General features: G+C 42.1%; 1 protein-coding gene and 1 long non-coding RNA gene across 2 annotated transcripts in view; both read left to right on the top strand.

Moving 5' to 3' along the window:
• LOC121190893 (NACHT, LRR and PYD domains-containing protein 14-like) overlaps window positions 1-16,342 on the top strand; it is a 202,175-nt gene that overhangs the window by 33,708 nt on the left and 152,125 nt on the right. The window lies entirely within an intron of this gene.
• Window positions 438-1,301, top strand: LOC121190900. Its single transcript, XR_005895024.1, has 3 exons — window positions 438-484; window positions 599-715; window positions 1,254-1,301. It is a non-coding gene; the product is annotated as an uncharacterized LOC121190900 (long non-coding RNA).

Raw genomic sequence — 16,342 nt, 5'->3', positions numbered from 1 at the left:
CAGTGGAGGAGCAGCTGATATTTCTACAGGACAAGTGATGGAGAAGATGATTTCAGTTGATGTGCAGATGAATGATTTGTGTTTTCTCTCCACATGAAGGTAGAAAGTGTGTGTGAGCTGATGTGGATGTGAATTCAGCATCATGAATCAGTGTGAGGACAGAGAGGAGGGAGCCCCTCCCCCTAAAAGCAGTCTGTGTGGGGACCATGAGATCCAGACCAAAGCTCAGAGGTGAGATGAGGATCTCTAACTGTCCATGACTCTTCTCCATGTCAGAGCTCAGCACTCACATCACTGCACCATCATTATTCACACTCAAAGCTCTGTGTGTGTTGTGTTGAAGGCCAGAGCAGCAGCACACACCAGACTCTGCTGGACCTGGACCTGAACATGGACCTGAGCCCAGCTGTGTGTCCATGAAGAGTGACAGGTCAATGCGTCGCCTCATTAATTTCAAAGGACAGCCTCCCTCTGCTGCAAAGAAGTGAGCTGCAACTGACTACATGTTTTCTTCTTTACTATGAGAACACTGTATGAATAGTAGATATGTTGTCCCTGTCCCCATGTCCCTGATGGTCTTAATCTCTGTGTCCACCAGGATCCATCAGAAACCAGACTTCCCTGGACCTCAGCCCAGCTGTGTGTCCATGAAGAGTGACATGTCAAAGGGTTTCATCATTGATTTCAAAGGACAGTTTCCCTCTGCTGCAAAGAAGTGAGCTGCAGCTGAGTTTAAAATGTATCAGACAGCTGCCCTGTATAACTGGTCTTCTATGAAAGATGAAGTGATTGTGTTTTGTCTCCAGGCTTCATGAATGACACAGTATATGAACATGATCAGGCTGAAACACAGGCTTTAGTGGCAAAGTTGTTTCTCTTTTCAAGAAAAGCACTTCTTATGTTCTTATATGTGTCATTCAGATCAGAACTAAAACTCCCTGTAACTCAGCACCTATCCAGTTCCAGTGTTTGTGTTAGTGTCCTGTAGCAGAGGTGAGACTTCTGTCAAACCCAGTGTGAGTCCTTAAAACTCATCATTTAAAAGGTGGACTTGTTGTGATGACTCTAGGTCATGAGGTACAGAACTGATTGCTTGTTTCCTCTCATTGAGAATGTCACAGCACAGTAGTGTTTGCTTTAATCAGGACAGTCACCACAGAACATAAAAGCAGCTGTTGTTTGTGTACAAAGCATAAAACACTCACAGATGCTGCAAACATAATGTGAGCTAATTCTTCATGATTCCTCCACAGAGTGGACCAGGAGAGCTCAGAGGTTCCCAGTGCTCAGTCTGCCCAGCAGCATCAAACACACCTGGACTCCATATTTATGGTCTGTACATGGACAACAACTACTTTGACATCTGTTGTGTTGACAATAATCTCCATGCTGCACTTTTTAGAGCAGTGGATTGTCAGTGTGTCCAACATGGATCTGATGTTTGGCTCCATGGTTTTACTTTGATTGTGTCATTCATATAGTTTTCTGTTCCAGCTGCTGGAGGAGAACATTGTGACTTTTGTGAAGAAGGAGCTGAAGAAGATCCAGAAGGTTGTGAGTCCAGATTACCCACAATGCTCAGAGAGTCTGAGGGAGGATGAGGAGGTGTTGGACAGTGAGGATGAAGAGCAGAGGAGGAGCAGCAGAGAGGCTTTTGTGAAGATCACAGTGAACTTCCTGAGGAGAATGAAGCAGGAGGAGCTGGCTGACTGTCTGCACAGCAGTAAGAGGATTTCTCTAAAGATTCAACATGATGGACAAATGGGACATTTACTAATGTCTCAAGACATGGAGGGACATATGTTCATGTGTGTTCTTTAGGGGGATGAACATGTCATGTTTTCTTTATGAATCAGTCATTGATGTTGTTTCTTGTTTGTTCATTCAGGACATGTTGCTCCAGTTTGTCAACGTAAACTTAAATCTGCTCTGAAGAAGAAGTTCCAGTGTGTGTTTGAGGGGATCTCTAAAGCAGGAAACCCAACCCTTCTGAATCAGATCTACACAGAGCTCTACATCACAGAGGGAGGGACTGGAGAGGTCAATGATGAACATGAGGTCAGACAGATTGAAACAGCATCCAGGAAACCAGCCAGACCAGAAACAAGCATCAGACAAGAAGACATCTTTAAAGCCTCACCTGGAAGAGATGGACCAATCAGAACAGTGATGACAAAGGGAGTGGCTGGCATTGGGAAAACAGTCTTAACACAGAAGTTGACTCTGGACTGGGCTGAAGACAAAGCCAACCAGGACATACACTTCACATTTCCATTCACGTTCAGAGAGCTGAATGTGCTGAAAGAGAAAAAGTTCAGCTTGGTGGAACTTGTTCATCAGTTCTTTACTGAAACCAAAGAAGCAGGACTCTGCAGGTTTGAAGAGGTCCAGGTTCTGTTCATCTTTGACGGTCTGGATGAGTGTCGACTTCCTCTGGACTTCCACAACACTGAGATCCTGACTGATGTTACAGAGTCCACCTCAGTGGATGTGCTGCTGACAAACCTCATCAGGGGGAAACTGCTTCCCTCTGCTCGCCTCTGGATAACCACACGACCTGCAGCAGCCAATCAGATCCCTCCTGAGTGTGTTGACATGGTGACAGAGGTCAGAGGGTTCACTGACCCACAGAAGGAGGAGTACTTCAGGAAGAGGTTCAGAGAGGAGGAGCAGGCCAGAAGGATCATCTCCCACATCAAGACTTCACGAAGCCTCCACATCATGTGTCACATCCCGGTCTTCTGCTGGATCACTGCTACAGTTCTGGAGGATGTGTTGAAAACCAGAGAGGGAGGAGGGCTGCCCAAGACCCTGACTGAGATGTACATCCACTTCCTGGTGGTTCAGTCCAAACTGAAGAATGTTAAGTATGATGGAGGAGCTGAGACAGATCCACACTGGAGTCCAGAGACCAGGAAGATGATTGAGTCTCTGGGAAAACTGGCTTTTGAGCAGCTGCAGAAAGGAAACCTGATCTTCTATGAATCAGACCTGACAGAGTGTGGCATCGATATCAGAGCAGCCTCAGTGTACTCAGGAGTGTTCACACAGGTCTTTAAAGAGGAGAGAGGACTGTACCAGGACAAGGTGTTCTGCTTCATCCATCTGAGTCTTCAGGAGTTTCTGGCTGCTCTTCATGTCCATCTGACCTTCATCAAGTCTGAAGTCAATCTGCTGTCAGAAGAACAATCAACCTCCAACTGGTCTAAACTGTCCACAGACAAACCCGATCCAACACAGCTCTACCAGAGGGCTGTGGACAAGGCCTTACACAGTCCAAATGGACACCTGGACTTGTTCCTCCGCTTCCTCCTGGGTCTTTCACTGCAGACCAATCAGACTCTCCTACGAGGTCTGCTGACACAGACAGGAAGTGGCTCACAGACCAATCAGAAAACAGTCCAGTACATCAAGAAGAAGATTGAAGAGACTCCCTCTGCAGAGCAAAGCATCAACCTGTTCCACTGTCTGAATGAACTGAATGATCGTTCTCTAGTGGAGCAGATCCAACAGTCCCTGAGTTCAGGACGTCTCTCCACAGATGAACTGTCTCCTGCTCAATGGTCAGCTCTGGTCTTCATCTTACTGTCATCAGAAAAAGATCTGGACGTGTTTGACCTGAAGAAATACTCTGCTTCAGAGGAGACTCTTCTGAAGCTGCTGCCAGTTGTCAAAGCCTCTAACAAAGCTCTGTAAGTGTATAGATAGTTGGATTTATTCATCATTATATAAAGACTCTGCTATTTTATTCAGCAGGAGGGAAAATAAATTCCTCTCTTCTTTAATTTCTTATCATCATCTCTGAGCTCTGAGCTTCATCACATTGAATCTGAATTAAAATAATGGATCCTACATTAAAGAGCCAAGTCTCAGCTTTAATTTGAGCAGGTTGACATCAGTATAGAAAGAACTGTGCGGGAGATTCAGCCCTTTTAGTGGTTCAAAAGTAACTGGACAAATACACATGAAACAAACTCATCAGATTTAATATTTAGAGTAAAATCCTTTGCAGTCATTGACTGTAGTATCCATTATTATATTTTAAAGTCAATGTGCTGAGAGCCCAAAGAACATATCATGTCTAACTGTCCAAATACTTACGGCATTGACTGTGCTATTACTGATTGTGTCATATTTAACTGTCATGTCTCCAACTTGTTGAGAATAAAATAGAAAGGATTTGAATCAGAGCCCATGAAAGATGATCATCAATATAGAAACTCCTCATTGGTTAGCACAGTGGTTCCCAAACTGGGGGGCGCGCAGTGCCATAGCAGGGGGGGGGGAGGGAGGACTGCGTGGGGATCTGCACAGACGGGGTGCAGGCTATGGCTGGGAAACGGGGAGGGCTGCAAGCGCTCGTCAAGCGCGTCTCCCCCAATGTGCAGTGGACGCGCTGCATGATACACCGCGAAGCGCTGGCGTCTAAACACCTGAGTCCCGAGCTGAATGAGGTTATGACCGACGTCACTGCCACCGTCAACTACATAAAACACGACCTGTCAAAGCCCGTATTTTTGCGACACTGTTTTCCCTTTTTTTTTAAATTTTTGATGGCGGGGGGGGGGGGGGTATAGGGGGAAGGAGAGGCCAGCAGAGAAAGTTTGGGAACCACTGGGTTAGCAGGTGGATAAAGAGCTGATATTTCTGCTTCACTCAACAAATCTGTGTTTGATGTTTGGCCCAGTTTTCAAATGCAGGTCTGTTAGTTTGCTGTGAGCTGCAGAGCAAACTGAGAGTTTTGTTCCTTTGATTGTCCTTTCAACACAAATGTTATTTGACTTTCTCTCCATTGTTTCCTCTTCAGACTGAGCAGATGTAACCTCTCAGAGAGAAGCTGTGAAGCTCTGTCCTCAGTTCTCAGCTCCCAGTCCTCTAGTCTGAGACACCTGGACCTGAGTAACAACAACAAGCTGCAGGATTCAGGAGTGAAGCTGCTGTGTGGTTTTCTGGAGAGTCCACACTGTAGACTGGAGACTCTGAGGTCAGTTCACTGTCTGTTACTGTTGTAGATCTTATATCTTTAATCCACAACTGAACCTGGTTTATCTTCATCCAGAACTTGAATCCATTCATCTTGAATGAATGAGATTTGAAATAGTTGTTGTTCCATATTGTGACTTTTTCTTATCTCAGACTAAGAATTATTCCTTCAGTTTCACTTCATTTCAGTCAGTTGTCATGAATAATGTCTGTTGACTTCAATGAAACCTTCAGAACTCACACACTCGTATTTGTCACAGTCAGCAGACTAATGTTTTCTAAATGAAGTGTAGAAAATGTCCAGTGTGAGTTGTTCAAAGTCCATTTTTGTCACAACAATATACAGAAGATCCTCAGAACTAATATTTGTGCCAATCAATTGAAAAACACTTGAAGTTCATTTCAATGAAGTGTCAGGAGTAATGTCTTTTTGTGTGTATGTGTGTGTGTGTGTGTGTGTGTGTGTGCGTTTTGATATTTAACACAAGTGTGGTAAATTGTGGTCTTTTCTCATTGAGTTGAATTGACTTGTTAAATGTGTTAAGGAGCAAAGACTTAAAGGACCACACTGTTGGTTTATAGATAGATAGATAGATAGATAGATGGATGGATAGACTTTTTTCATCCCTCAGGGGGAAATTGTTATGTTACAGCAGCAAGTAAAACAGTCACAAAAAGAAAGGAAAGGACAAGTTGACAGCTAACTGGCAGCACTTAGCAACTCTACAAAATACAGTGTAACAAAGTATAAAGACATAAAGAGTGAATGTATATATATATATATATATATATATATATATATGACAAGAAAAATAACAATAATATTAATAATAAGATCAAATAAAAAAATAAAAACAGGGAGGAGAATAATATGTACAATAATATATACAATGTTGTAAAAATATAACCTGTCAGGTGTGCAGTGTGTACATTTATAATAGAAAAATAGTTAGAGCCATGGTTCTCTAATGGTGGTATGTACAGTTGTGCAGCAGTGTATAGTTATGTACACATAATATACATATACTAGGGGTGTGCGATATGACGATATTAGATCGTGAAGGATTAGAAAGTGTTGACGATCTGCCAGAGGAGAGAGATCGTATTATCGTCTATAGGGCACATTCTATTAATTGCAGCTCTATTAGAGAAGGTTTTTTTTTCCATGGGCAACTAACAGCCTGCGTCACGTGAACATGACCAACCAATCATGGCGAAGTATGAGCAGTGCTGATTTTTTTTTTTACTAGCCTCGCTGTTTCAGTCAAGGTGTAGCGGGTAGCCTTGGCCGACAACGAAAGTGAAAGCTTGGAGTTGGTCCCCAAAAAGAACTCCACTTCAGTCGTATGGACAGTGTTGGGGAGTAACTGAATGTAACGCCGTTACGTATTCAGAACACATAATCCATTGATTTGAACAATGTAACTGTATTCTGAATACTAAATCTATTTAAACTGTAACTGTAATGGAATACAGTTACTCATAATTTGTATTCTGAATACGTAACGCCGTTACATGTATTCCGTTACTCCCCAACACTGCGTATGGAACTGGTTTGGGTTTTCTCCAAATGACAAAGCGCAAACAACTGTCATTTGTAAAGTTTGCACAGAGAAGGTTCGCGCTTCAGATGGAAACACAACGGCTAAAGACATTACACAGAAACAACCAACTATAACACAAGCCTTTGATAAAAACACGCTGTGTGAGAGAAGTAGCAAACGGTGGAAAGAGGTAACTCTTTTATCTTTAGGGCTAAGTTTTTACATAGAGAATAGTTTGGTTCTAAATTAACTTCACTGTAAAAATGAACTGATAAAATCATGATCGTGATTTTACCATTAAAAAACCGTGATGTGATATTTTTGCCATATCACCCACCCCTAATTTCTCCTAAAGACAGATCACATCTCTCTGATCACATGTTGAAAAGAATTCAACCTTATTGGTTTGTTAATTGTGTTTGTGCTCGATCAGTTTTGTGTTGACGACAAATCATTATTCAGTCGTCTGCCACGCTCGTCTAAATATTTCATCCTTTCATATTTAAATATGTGCAGCTCTGATATTGTCAGTCCATTAGTTTCATTTGTACCTTTTGGTAAAAGTCAGCCCATGTTGCAGCTAATGGACGTGAAGCTAACAGCAGCAGGTAGCTCACAGAGAGAGATCATCTTTAGCAGCTGTCACTGTTCACTGAGCTCAACTGGAGAAAAATATCCTGGAGTCAGAGAAAAATCCTGGACAGTAAAAATGTTTTTCTAATGGAGACGGCCTCATGATAACTTAGTGGAGTCAGATCAGAGTTCTCAGTTATTCCAAATGGTTTTTCCTTATGGCTCCAAATAAAAGTCAAAGACTTGAGCAGGGTTTATTTAAAGGGAGACAGGAGCAGAGTCATGATGGGGACATGTTGGACAGGACAGTTTTTCAGCTTCCAGAGGTTGATGTTGTGGTCCATCAGTCAGTGAAGGTGAGGCTGTAGAGTGTGTGAGGGACATGAATTCTTCTGGAGCTTCTGGAGAGGAGAAAGGACTCTCTGTTGTAATGACTACGAAAAGAAGGCAGCTGAGACCAGTCACAGTGTTTGGGATTTAGAGCAGGTACACACTGGATATAGATGTGAAAAAGCTGCTGTTTCCTAACAAATCCCACTTTATTTAACAATCATCTGACTGTTGAATCTCTGAGAAATGAAACATGGAGTGAACGAAGAGATCTTTGGATGACAGAGTTTAGGAAAGTTTTCAAAGCTCTGTTATGAATGAAAACCACTTTGTGCTCAGTCTCTGTTGAGTTGAATGAATGTTTTCGTTGTGGATCCAGGAAATAGACTCTACACATGAGAGACATGATAGAATGTGTTGAACTGCTCCTTCCTCCACCAGCCTATGATACCACACTGCAGTGAGGACAAGCTCAGCGGGAGTCTGTTCTCTGAGCAACTAATTCCAGTAAGAGCAGTTTCCAATGAGCAGATCTCACACACTGACAAACTACAGTCTCCATGACTGGAGCGTCTGGGGTCAAAGGTCAGAACCACCCTCAGGACTTATTACAGAAGACAGTGCAACAGTGATTCATCAGTGTACAGATACATGTCAGTAAATGTTTACCACACTCCATGAAGATCAAATTGCAGCAAAAGCTCAGATCTTCTGCTACAGCTGCTCATTTCTACCTGTCAACAGGTGCAGAGCTCTTCAACAAACAGGTTTTACACCTGGTTAAAGTCATAGAGGTGATGATGATGAACGACACCATCAAATCTGATGTTTGTAAAAAGGCTGGAAGCTGTTTCCAAACAGAGCTGTGAAGCTGAGAGTTGAAGGACGACACCAACAACTGCTTTAATCTGCATCTGACATCTGACTGTTGTTTTCAGATCCAGCTGTGAACATGTGGACTTCTCATTTTAACTGCACAAACCTACTGAGCTACTAAATATATTGATCCTCTAATGACAGACCTGACTGATAGGAATCTGTGTTGACATGAATAGTTGTATGAATGTTGTGGTGACATGTGGATGATGTGTGTAAAAGGCTGACATGATGATAATCCACAGCAACAGAAGTACACAGTCACTCTGCTCATGTTAGAGAGAAGCTCATTGATTAGGACATATCTGATTGGATTATTAATGATTTTCATCTTCATCTGTTATCCTTTATTCAGGTTGAAGGGCTGCAGGTTGTCAGAGAGCAGCTGTGCTTCTCTGGCCTCAGCTCTGAAGTCCAACCCCTCCCATCTGAGACACCTGGACCTGAGTGACAACGACCTGCAGGATTCAGGACTGAAGCATCTGTGTGGTTTTCTGCAGAGTCCAGACTGTGGACTGGAGACTCTGAGGTCAGACTCCATTGTTTACTTGTGTGCTGAGATGAATATGATGTGAAAGTTGTGCTGACAGTAAAGTGCAGACATCACACTGATATTATACTGATCCACACTGAGGATCTTCATGGTAAAGTCTGTTTTCTTCTTCTGTGGTTTAGTCCACTGACTGTGGCAGAGCAACGTTGAGCTACAGATTTCAAAGCTTCATTTAACAAGAAAAAAGCTTCACTCTTTAAATCACATCCAAGTTTTTTCCACACTCACATCAACAAATATATATTCAGTATTTTCTTCTTCCAACACGACTAGAAAGTGATGAGACTAAAGTCAAAGTGACTCAGATATTCAGAGCAAACTCAGCATGTTTGTTAAATGTCGTCACCGTTACATGAAGTGAAAATCTTTTCCATTTTGTCTCAATCATTTGTTGACTTTCCTCCAAACTTCAGCCTGACATGTTTGTTCTCTGTCAGAACTTTAGGATCTTTAGTAGAATCTGAAACAAATGTCAACAACATGAGTTTGTATAGATGGAGCCACTGGTGGAGCTGGAAGAGTTTAAGAGCTGAAGTCACTATGTCTTTATTGAAGCAGCAGCATGTTGTCATTAATATTAATGAGAGCTGTGTTTGACTTTTAGTATCTGACTGTTTTTAAGCTGCATCCTGTTGGTTCAGGTGTTTGGAGTTTCCATTTTCCAAACTTGTACATTCTCAACCTTCTTCAGCTCTGAACAGATGATGAAACACTCAACGCTTTCAAGCAGGAACTTTGTCTCCTAAACTCACATCTTTTATTCTTTATTCAGGTTGAGGGGCTGCAGTTTGTCAGAGATCAGCTGTGCTTCTCTGGCCTCAGCTCTGAAGTCCAACCCCTCCCATCTGAGACACCTGGACCTGTGGGGAAACAACCTGCAAGATTCAGGAGTGAAGGATCTGTGTGGTTTTCTGCAGAGTCCAGACTGTGGACTGGAGACTCTGAGGTCAGACTCCATTGTTTACTTGTGTGCTGAGATGAATATGATGTGAAAGTTGTGCTTTATTCAGTATTTATTAGGTCAAATCTCCTTCAGAATTTCTAACATTCAAAGTGTGAAATGGTTGAAAGGAAGTTGTGAAAGTGCTGACTCTGATTTTCAAAGTGATTTTTAAAGCTTTGAAAATGATTTGGATTCTGACTCTTACAGTCCACATTGACAGTGTCAGCAGTTTGACTGAGTTGAGCTTGTGTTATTCACAAAGTCTCATTGAGATCAGGATGTTTGACAAGAACTGATCTGTACAACACGTGTGAGCAGGTCTGAAGGTACAAGTGTTCATAGCTGCTCCCAATGGCCTCACTCACAGGCACAGTGAAAAGCCTGCTGTCACAGAGAGGACACGTCACCCTGGTTTAAATACGGAGAGGACATTTTCACAGAGTGTCTCCTGAAGACATTCATAGAGCTACACTCAGCTGCTGAGCTGAACAGGGACACAAATATTTGTTGAACCAATGAAAACAGAGCAGAGAGAAAAGTTCAAACCCTGGCTCCTTTCTCAGCTCCACACAGCCGACCAATCACTGAGCCCACTGGGTGTCAACGTCCCACTGTGTCTTTGTCACAAGGACACAAACTGTGGGACGCTGACAGCCACCAGGAAGGTGGGGCCAGGAATCCCAGAATGCAATGCTGGAACAGCAGATTCAAATGTGTGAGCAGAGAGTGTTGGATGAAGCTGAACTTGCTTTGGACCAAAGACACATGACTGGAATGTGATGAAATGTCTCATTCAACACACTGCACATGTGCTGAATGTCTGCAGCTTCTCAAACTCTCAACACAAACTTCAGTCACACTCAAAACATCAAAGGCTCAAACTATTATTTCACACAATATGAAAGATTTCATTTGAAACCTTAGTGAACACTTTGAAAACTTTCTTCCAAACTGTTAAACCTGAGTGTGAATGTGGGACTTTTTGAAGGAGATTTGAGCTCAGAGATTTGATGCTGATCCACACTGAGCATCTTGTTCAGCTTCATATTTCAAACTCATTGAATGAAGATTCAAAATCCAACACTTGCTAATTGATTCTTTACTTTGGAACAATTTCATCTTCACCTTCAGTTGACTTTTATATTTCTTCACATACAAAGCAAATATTCCACATTAAGACAGAAAGAAATGTTTCTTCACTCTTTGCTTTATGATCTGTGATGTTTATAGTGACTGAAGTTAATGAGAGCTGTGTTTGACTTTTAGTATCTGACTGTTTTTAAGCTGCATCCTGTTGGTTCAGGTGTTTGGAGTTTCCATTTTCCAAACTTGTACATTCTCAACCTTCTTCAGCTCTGAACAGATGATGAAACACTCAACGCTTTCAAGCAGGAACTTTGTCTCCTAAACTCACATCTTTTATTCTTTATTCAGGTTGAGGGGCTGCAGTTTGTCAGAGATCAGCTGTGCTTCTCTGGCCTCAGCTCTGAAGTCCAACCCCTCCCATCTGAGACACCTGGACCTGAGTGCAAACAACCTGCAGGATTCAGGAGTGAAGGATCTGTGTGGTTTTCTGCAGAGTCCAGACTGTGGACTGGAGACTCTGAGGTCAGACTCCATTGTTTACTTGTGTGCTGAGATGAATATGATGTGAAAGTTGTGCTTTATTCAGTATTTATTAGGTCAAATCTCCTTCAGAATTTCCAACATTCAAAGTGTGAAATGGTTGAAAGGAAGTTGTGAAAGTGCTGACTCTGATTTTCAAAGTGATTTTTAAAGCTTTGAAAATGATTTGGATTCTGACTCTTACAGTCCACATTGACAGTGTCAGCAGTTTGACTGAGTTGAGCTTGTGTTATTCACAAAGTCTCATTGAGATCAGGATGTTTGACAAGAACTGATCTGTACAACACGTGTGAGCAGGTCTGAAGGCACAAGTGTTCATAGCTGCTCCCAATGGCCTCACTCACAGGCACAGTGAAAAGCCTGCTGTCACAGAGAGGACACGTGACCATGGTTTAAATACGGAGAGGACATTTTCACACAGTGTCTCCTGAAGACATTCATAGAGCTACAATCAGCTGCTGAGCTGAACAGGGACACAAATATTTGTGGAACCAATGAAAACAGAGCAGAGAGAGAAGTTCAAACCCTGGCTCCTTTCTCAGCTCCACACAGCCGACCAATCACTGAGCCCACTGGGTGTCAACGTCCCACTGTGTCTTTGTCACAGGGACACAAACTGTGGGACGCTGACAGCCACCAGGAAGGTGGGGCCAGGAATCCCAGAATGCAATGCTGGAACAGCAGATTCAAATGTGTGAGCAGAGAGTGTTGGATGAAGCTGAACTTGCTTTGGACCAAAGACACATGACTGGAATGTGATGAAATGTCTCATTCAACACACTGCACATGTGCTGAATGTCTGCAGCTTCTCAAACTCTCAACACAAACTTCAGTCACACTCAAAACATCAAAGGATCAAACTACTATTTCACACAATATGAAAGATTTCATTTGAAACCTTAGTGAACACTTTGAAAACTTTCTTCCAAACTGTTAAACCTGAGTGTGAATGTGGGACTTTTTGAAGGAGATTTGAGCTCAGAGATTTGATGCTGATCCACACTGAGCATCTTGTTCAGCTTCATATTTCAAACTCATTGAATGAAGATTCAAAATCCAACACTTGCTAATTGACTCTTTACTTTGGAACAATTTCATCTTCACCTTCAGTTGACTTTTATATTTCTTCACATACAAAGCAAATATTCCACATTAAGACAGAAAGAAATGTTTCTTCACTCTTTGCTTTATGATCTGTGATGTTTATAGTGACTGAAGTTAATGAGAGCTGTGTTTGACTTTTAGTATCTGACTGTTTTTAAGCTGCATCCTGTTGGTTCAGGTGTTTGGAGTTTCCATTTTCCAAACTTGTACATTCTCAACCTTCTTCAGCTCTGAACAGATGATGAAACACTCAACGCTTTCAAGCAGGAACTTTGTCTCCTAAACTCACATCTTTTATTCTTTATTCAGGTTGAGTTACTGCAGTTTGTCAGAGATCAGCTGTGCTTCTCTGGCCTCAGCTCTGAAGTCCAACCCCTCCCATCTGAGACACCTGGACCTGTGGGGAAACGACCTGCAGGATTCAGGAGTGAAGGATCTGTGTGGTTTTCTGCAGAGTCCAGACTGTGGACTGGAGACTCTGAGGTCAGACTCCATTGTTTACTTGTGTGCTGAGATGAATATGATGTGAAAGTTGTGCTTTATTCAGTATTTATTAGGTCAAATCTCCTTCAGAATTTCTAACATTCAAAGTGTGAAATGGTTGAAAGGAAGTTGTGAAAGTGCTGACTCTGATTTTCAAAGTGATTTTTAAAGCTTTGAAAATGATTTGGATTCTGACTCTTACAGTCCACATTGACAGTGTCAGCAGTTTGACTGAGTTGAGCTTGTGTTATTCACAAAGTCTCATTGAGATCAGGATGTTTGACAAGAACTGATCTGTACAACACGTGTGAGCAGGTCTGAAGGCACAAGTGTTCATAGCTGCTCCCAATGGCCTCACTCACAGGCACAGTGAAAAGCCTGCTGTCACAGAGAGGACACGTCACCATGGTTTAAATATGGAGAGGACATTTTCACACAGTGTCTCCTGAAGACATTCATAGAGCTACACTCAGCTGCTGAGCTGAACAGGGACACAAATATTTGTGGAACCAATGAAAACAGAGCAGAGAGAGAAGTTCAAACCCTGGCTCCTTTCTCAGCTCCACACAGCCGACCAATCACTGAGCCCACTGGGTGTCAACGTCCCACTGTGTCTTTGTCACACCGACACAAACTGTGGGACACAGACAGCCACCAGGAAGGTTGGGCCAGGAATCCCAGAATGCAATGCTGGAACAGCAGATTCAAATGTGTGAGCAGAGAGTGTTGGATGAAGCTGAACTTGCTTTGGACCAAAGACACATGACTGGAATGTGATGAAATGTCTCATTCAACACACTGCACATGTGCTGAATGTCTGCAGCTTCTCAAACTCTCAACACAAACTTCAGTCACACTCAAAACATCAAAGGCTCAAACTATTATTTCACACAATATGAAAGATTTCATTTGAAACCTTAGTGAACACTTTGAAAACTTTCTTCCAAACTGTTAAACCTGAGTGTGAATGTGGGACTTTTTGAAGGAGATTTGAGCTCAGAGATTTGATGCTGATCCACACTGAGCATCTTGTTCAGCTTCATATTTCAAACTCATTGAATGAAGATTCAAAATCCAACACTTGCTAATTGACTCTTTACTGGAACAATTTCATCTTCACCTTCAGTTGACTTTTATATTTCTTCACATACAAAGCAAATATTCCACATTAAGACAGAAAGAAATGTTTCTTCACTCTTTGCTTTATGATCTGTGATGTTTATAGTGACTGAAGTTAATGAGAGCTGTGTTTGACTTTTAGTATCTGACTGTTTTTAAGCTGCATCCTGTTGGTTCAGGTGTTTGGAGTTTCCATTTTCCAAACTTGTACATTCTCAACCTTCTTCAGCTCTGAACAGATGATGAAACACTCAACGCTTTCAAGCAGGAACTTTGTCTCCTAAACTCACATCTTTTATTCTTTATTCAGGTTGAGGGGCTGCAGTTTGTCAGAGATCAGCTGTGCTTCTCTGGCCTCAGCTCTGAAGTCCAACCCCTCCCATCTGAGACACCTGGACCTGAGTTACAACTGGGACCTGCAGGATTCAGGAGTGAAGGATCTGTGTGGTTTTCTGCAGAGTCCAGACTGTGGACTGGAGACTCTGAGGTCAGACTCCATTGTTTACTTGTGTGCTGAGATGAATATGATGTGAAAGTTGTGCTGACAGTAAAGTGCAGACATCACACTGATATTATACTGATCCACACTGAGGATCTTCATGGTAAAGTCTGTTTTCTTCTTCTGTGGTTTAGTCCACTGACTGTGGCAGAGCAATGTTGAGCTACAGATTTCAAAGCTTCATTTAACAAGAAAAAAGCTTCACTCTTTAAATCACATCTAAGTTTTTTCCACACTCACATCTACAAATATATATTCAGTATTTTCTTCTTCCAACACGACTAGAAAGTGATGAGACTAAAGTCAAAGTGACTCAGATACAGCTCTGGAAAAAATTGAGAGACCACTGCAAATTCTTCTGAAATCAATATCTCTACAGGTATGACAGCCATTCCATTCCTGTGTATGTTGAATTCCAACACAAGCACACCTCAGTCTACTTAATGAGGTACTGATTAGGTGATCACCTGAACCAAATCCTATTTAATGAGGAAAAGTCTAAAAACCACTGCTGTGGTCATCACTATGCTCTTGCAATAGGACTGGATGGATGGCACAAACAGTGCTGGTAGTACCTCAAAAGTAATAGCAATCAAAAAAAATAACTATTGACCATGCCAAAACAGTTGAAAAGAAAAGTTTTGTTTGAGGAAAAGAGAGAAAAAAGAGGAAAATTCTGGCTTTACTGGCAGAGGGATACAGTGAGCGTCAGGTTGCTTCCATCCTTTAAATTTCTAAGATGGCTGTTCATAAGAACAAGGTCAAGCAGCAAATGGCAGCTGGGGTGAAGTGCACGGTGAGAACGGCTCGAAACAAGCTTCTAGGGGCAGGGCTCAAGTCGTGTAAAGCTAGAAATAAACCCTTCATCAATGAGAAGAAAAGAAGAGCCAGGCTGAAGTTTGCAAAAGACCATAAGGATTGGACCATAGAGGACTGGAGTAAGGTCATCTTCTCTGATGAGTCCAATTTTCAGCTTTGCCCAACACCTGGTCATCTAATGGTTAGACGGAGACCTGGAGAGGCCTACAAGCCACAGTGTCTCGCACCCACTGTGAAATTTGGTGGAGGATGGGTGATGTGCTTCAGCAAGGCTGTAATCGGGCAGATTTGTCTTTGCGAAGGACGCATGAATCAAGCTACGTACAAGGTTATCTTGGAAGAAAACTTGCTTCCTTCTGCTCTGACAATGTTCCCCAACTCTGAGGATTGTTTGTTCCAGCTGGACAATGCTCCATGCCACACAGCTTGGTCAATCAAGGTGTGGATGAAGGACCACCAAATCAAGAGCCTGTCATGGCCAGCCCAATCTCTAGACCTGAACCCAAATGAAAACCTCTGGAATGTGATCAAGAGGAGGATGGATGGTCACAAGCCATCAAATATACCTGAGCTGCTTGAATTTTTGCATCAGGAGTGGCATAAAGTCACACAACAGCAACGTGAAAGACTGGTGGAGAGCATGGTAAGATGCTTGAAAGATGTGATTGAAAATCGGGATTATTCCACCAAATATTGATTTCTCAACTCTTCCTAACTTAAAACATTAGTATTGTGTTGTTTAAAAATGAATATGCATTATGTGAGGTTTGAGAACACTGCATCTTTTTTGTTATTTTGACCATTTGTCATTTTCTGCAAATAAATGCTCTAAATGATAATATTTTTATTTGGAATTTGGGAGAAATGTTGTCAGTAGTTTATAGAATAAA

The sequence above is a fragment of the Toxotes jaculatrix genome, chromosome 12 (assembly GCF_017976425.1).
Source record: "Toxotes jaculatrix isolate fToxJac2 chromosome 12, fToxJac2.pri, whole genome shotgun sequence".
Classification (NCBI taxonomy): Eukaryota; Metazoa; Chordata; class Actinopteri; family Toxotidae; genus Toxotes; species Toxotes jaculatrix.
Note: the sequence above shows the minus strand (reverse complement) of the source record. Positions and strands in the feature narration are given on the sequence as shown.